Here is a 5936-nt window from a genome sequence, read left to right on the forward strand (position 1 = left end):
CTCCCTATGTAGACCAGGCTGGCCTTGAACTCACAGCGATCCGCCTACCTCTGCCTCTGTGCTGGGACTAAAGGCGTGCGCCGCCACCCCAGGCGACATAATGTTTTTTTTTTATATATATGGACTGTCCAAATCCTACATTTTATTTAATCAGGAAATACCAAACAGCATTACTTTTTTTTTTACTGATTTTTTTTCAGGGTGGTGATTGAGGGGGTTGTTTGTTTTTTTGAGACAGGGATTAAAGGCATACACCACCATGCCAGGCCAAACAGCATTTCTATGCTAAAATCACAAACAAGGTAAAGGTATCTACTTTCTCCACTATGATTTCCCATTTTATTGAAGAAAGCAATCATTGTCATTAGAAAAGAGAAATCAGAAGCTAGACACAGCGGCTCACACCTGTAATTCCAGCATTTGCAGGGCTGAGAAAGGAGAAAGCAATGAGTTCCAGGTCAGCCTGGGCTTCTTAGTGAGCTCCAGGCCAGCCTGTGAGACATAGTGAGGTCATGTCTCAAAAAAAACACAAAACAAAGGTACTGAGAGATGACTCAGAGGTTAAGAGCACGTGTTGCTCTTGCAGAGGATCTGGGTTAATTTGGGTTAATTTTCCAGCACCCACATAGCAGCTCACAATCATCTATAATTTCAGTTCCAGGGGGTCAATTGCTCTTTTCTGGCTTTGTGGGCATTGCACATATGTGGTACACATAAATACATGTAGGCAAAACACTCATACACGTAAAATAATAATAAAAAAAAAACCAAAATAAAAATATCCATGGAGTGTCACTTAAACTTGTAATCCCAGCACTCAAGAGGCTGAGGTAGGATTATCATGAGTTAGAGGCCAGTCTAAGCTATATAGTAAGTTCCAGGTTAGTTTAGCCTACAGAATAAGAAAGACCCTGTCTCAAGAAACAAAAAAAAAAAAAAAAAAAAAAAAAAAAAAAAAAAACTGTCTCAAAAAAAAAAAAAAAAAAAAAAAAGAAAAAGAAAAAGAAAAACATGTAGTTAAGGGGCTGGAGAGGTGGCTCAGAGGTTAAGAACACTGACTGCTTTTGCAGAGGACCCAGGTTCGATTCCCAGCACACACATGGTGGCTAACAACCATCTGTTACTCCAGTTCCAGGGGATTTGACGCCTTCTTTTGAGCTCTGTGGGCATTGCATGACACAGGTGCACTTATATGCAGGCAATACACTCATACACATAAAATAATAAAATATTTAAAACAAAAAAACATGTAGTTAGAATGCTGGAGGTAAAGCTATCACTATTTATAGATATGACCAGGGGCTAGAGAGATGTCTGTGTTTAAGAGCACTTGCTATTCAGGACTCAGGTTCAGTTCCCAACACCTATATGGTAGCTAACAAGCATCTGTAACTCCAGTTCCAGGGAATCCAACTCCCTGCTCTGGCCTCCATGGGCACTGCATGCATTTGGTGTACATACATATACTCAGACAAAACATTCATACACATAAAATGAAATTAAATTATAAAATCTTTTTTTTTTTTGATTTTTTGAGACAGGGTCTCCCTGTGGCCCCAGCTGGCCTGGAACCCACTATGTAGACCAGGCTGGCCTTGACCTCACAGAGATCTACCTTCCTTTTAAAGTTAAGAAATTCAGTAAGGTATTATGATATAAAGTTTATGTAAATCAGGGTTGGACAGTTGGTTCAGCAATTAAGAGTACTCCTTGCTTTTGCAGAGAATCCAGGTTCAGTTCCCAGCACCCACACGGCAGCTCACAAATGTCCATAATTCCACTTCCAGGGATCCAATACCCTCTTCTGGACTCCACAGGCACCAGGGACACATGTAGTACATGCGCATACATGGAGGTAAACACTCATACACATAAAATAAAAATAAATCTAAAAATTTAACCACCATGTGGGTACTGGTAAATCATTTAGGCTCCATTTATTATGGCAAGTAAGCCATAAAATATCTAGAAGCAACTTCAAAAAGAAGTACCCAAAACCTTTGTGAGAAACCTTCATAACACTTTGAAGGAACAAAGAGAAAGACAACCCACGTTCTTAGAAAAGAAGACTCAGAATTATAAAGATACTAAATTAGCAGGTATGGTGGCACACGTCTTTAATTCCAGCCCTCTGGAGGCAGCGGCAGGTGGATCTCTGTGAGAGATGGAGGTCAGCTGGGTCTACATAGTGAGTTCCAGGCCAGCTTGGGCTATAGGGAGACTCTGTCTCCAAACAAAACAAAACAAAAACACAAAAAAAGATACTGAATTAATTTTTTTAGACATGGTCTATGTTGTCCACTCTGGTCTTGAACTCTGGGGTTCAAGCAATCCACCTCAGCCTTCAGATTAGGTGGGGCTATAGGTTTGTGCTACTGAGCCTGGCTTTCAAACTAATTTATAACTTTAGTGTAAGTCCATTAGAAATACCAATCTGGAGCTGTGAGATGGCTCAGAGGGCAAAGGCACTTGCTTCACAAGCCTGGTGACCTGAGTTGGATCCCCAGAACCCAAGTAAAAGTAGAAGAGAACCAACTCCACAAAATTGCTCACTGACTCCACACATGTGCCATGGCATTTACACATAAATACATATACTAATAATACTACTACTAATAAATAAAAGTTTAAAACTCTACCCTTAAAAAAGAAATATAGGGCTCTAAATTTAAGAAATGTTGTATGAGGGCTGAAGAGATGGCTCAGCGGTTAAGAGCACTGACTGCTTTTGCAGAGGACCTGGGTTCGATTCCCAGAACCCACATGGCAGCTACAAACTGTCCTTAACTCCAGTTCCAGGGGAATCTGAAGCCCTCTTCTGACCTCTGTGGCATTGCACTCACATACATGCAGGCAATACATTCATATGCATAAAAAATATTAAAAAAAGAAATGTATGAAATGTACAAAAGCTCAATAAAAAATTTAAAGAAAGAAATATAAATTTGTCTTTTTCTGAAACTAGACAAGCTAATCCTAAAGTTAAAAAGGAAAATAAGAAAGCACAGGCATGATCTCTGAAAAGCATAATAGGAGACTCCTGCTGTAATAATGCTTTGTAAAAAACTAAAACAAATATTTACGTACCATAACTTAAGCATCTATGAGTCAGTGGGAAGTTCCTATGATCTGGACCAGACACTGTTCATCTCAACTGTGCTAACTCTTATGTCTTCACTCAGTTGGGTTGGCTGGAGGTTGGCTGCTATAGAACACATAAGTTGGAATGACTATACTCATTTCCATATGTCTCTCACAACTCCTTAGCAGGTTAGCCTGGGTATATTCTCACTGCTGTGGCTGATATCCAAGACAGGAAGGAGAATATTTAAGAGCCCTTTGAAATTTGTTTATATCATTTGCTACCAATATTCCATTGGTTACAGCAAATTGTATGGCCAAATTCAGAGTCAGTGTGGGAAGGTACCACCAAACATTGTGAATACACACATACATGAAAACTAGGGTCATTCATGAAAGCAGAAGAAAGGGTATTGGGATAAGGAAGGAGGCCCACAAGAAGGGGGCAAGGAGATGGGGGCAGGGCATAAGGACGGAGGATCAACCAAAACAATGTATGAGAATGCCATAATGCAGCCCATTATTTTGTATACTTAAAAAACATTTAGGCCGGATGTAGTAGTGTAAGAGTGAAACCACTGAGGACAAGTCAGCCTTCGGGTTGCAACAGCAAGAGGTTTATTTAGTACACAGGTACCTGTGGGCACAAAGTCTCCTTGGAGGACTTGCGTGCCCCCATGCTGGGTTTTGGTACTTTTATAGAGCAGAAGCGGGGTACAGAAGCAGAAGCATGGTTATTGGCCCATTCAAACGAGTACAAAGCATGAGGAAGTTAAGTTGCTAAATTCTGGGTGGGTGACTTATGGTACAGATGTTATTTCCTGATTTCCTGGTATCGAGCCCCGGGGATTGCCAGATGCAGATGGCTTGACCACTACGTCCTGTTTTTCTGATAAGCTAGTTTCTCAATGCTTGACCTCTTGTCAGGCATTCCTATCAGGTGGCCTCATGGCGCCTAGGTTTTTCAATGTGACTTGGGGTCATTGAAGCTTCTTAATCTGAAATTAAGATTAGGTATTAAGGAAAGTAGGTGTTGGCATACTCTGTTTTAATGTGCATTTTTATTAAATTTTTGTGCATTTCATAAAATGCATCTTAATAATATTTAGAATCCCTACCCTGTTTGCACCCCTCATAGACCCAGCAGAGTTCATGCATTCTGTCATATATGTTAAGGCCTACCAAGTCAAGTTTGTGTTCCAGGATGTCCCTTAGTGAATCCACGAGAGCCTGTTCAGCTTATCTAGCATCACTAACTTAACAAAGGTCAATTTCCCTCACCCCAAAGTGATCAGCTGCCAATAGTTCCTCAGATAAGGCGGGGGCCCATTTCCCCACTTGGATGTTCAGTTTTTGTCTGAGTTTGCACGGATCTTGTACATGCTGTCACCATTGCCTGGAAGACTCTGTTTTATTTTCTTAAAGAATATCTATTGCTCTAAGTTCATATGAGCAAGGTCTGTAAGGGTCTGTTTCCATATGGTCATGTGCTTCCTCCCCTGGCTCATAATCTTTCAGCCTCCTCTTCTGTAATGGTCCCTGAACCCTGGGTTCATCACCCTCTGTTGCATGAGGGAGCTTCCTTGATGACAGTTGAAAGATGCATTAATATGCTCTCTACCCCCTTGTTCTACTATATTCCATGAGTCTTAGATGTAGAGGTTTCATTGCTTAGAGTTGGGCATTTCTTAGACACTCTGTCTCTGTCACAAGACCTGTGCAAACTCAGAAAACTAGTATAGAACTGTGGAAATAGGCAGCAGACCCCAATCTTAGCAACAGAAGTATTGAGAAACTGATTACTACTGGGTGAGGAAGAGCTGATTTCTTTAAAGGTGTGACTCTAGATAGGCTGACTAGATCCCAGTGGATGAACTTGTACTGAGGGACATCAGGACACATTAACTTGACTCGATAGGCCTTAACAAAAATGAAAGAATGCATGAAATCCACTGGGGTGGGGGGCTATGGGAGGGTGCAGATGGGGAAAGGGGTTTTAAAAAAAAGGACTAAAATGTCATATATGAGATACCCAAAAATTTCAATAAAAAATACTTTAAAAAATGTCTATAGTTCTTCCTCTCCAGCTTCCCTGATTTTCTCTTTTGTTTTTGTTTGGAGGTTTTTCTTATACAAACGTCTTGATTTTTCCAAGGTGCATACCCATTTCTAACACATACCCCTGGACACTGCAATTCTTGCATATCTTTAGATATCACTTTCTTACCTAGTTTTCAGCGTGGTCTGCCTACCTTACCTCCCTTTGATTATTTTTAAACATTTCATAGACTTATATTTTCACAGCCCCTCAGTGAGCCATTCTCCGATACTTCCTATGGCTGTTTGAGATGAAAAGACTGAAGTTCCTAGTCTTACTAATATTTGAACAAACGATATTCAAGCCATGAGATGTCCTATTTTACAAGTTTTTTTCTTTTTCTTTTTTCTTTCTTTTTTTTTTTTTTTTTTTTTTTTTTGGGTAATTCTTACCTTGGCCAAATTGGTGGGGCGTTGCCCCGCTGCTTGGAGGCCCGCTGTGAGCAACTGGCGATAAGGGCGTAGGTGTCCCCTACCTTCAGGTGTGTTGAAGTCCCAATCTGGTCTGGTCAAGGGAAAGGCAGCTTCTATACTACTACAGGATACAAGGGGGGGGTCGAAGGGTCCGAGGGAGGGGCAGAAGGAAGAGGAGTGAGAGGAGTTCTTCGTGCAGGATTGAGAAAGGGCGTCACCCAAGATGGAGCTTCAAGGGAGAGGCTTTCCCAAGTGACTATATAGGCCACCTGGTCAGGATGTCCCATCGATCCAGGAGAGAAGATCTTAGCTTTAACCTGCAAAATAACATCAGAATCAAAAGT

The sequence above is a fragment of the Nannospalax galili genome, unplaced genomic scaffold, assembly GCF_000622305.1.
Source record: "Nannospalax galili isolate Female #2095 unplaced genomic scaffold, S.galili_v1.0 scaffold1759, whole genome shotgun sequence".
Taxonomy (NCBI): Eukaryota; Metazoa; Chordata; class Mammalia; order Rodentia; family Spalacidae; genus Nannospalax; species Nannospalax galili.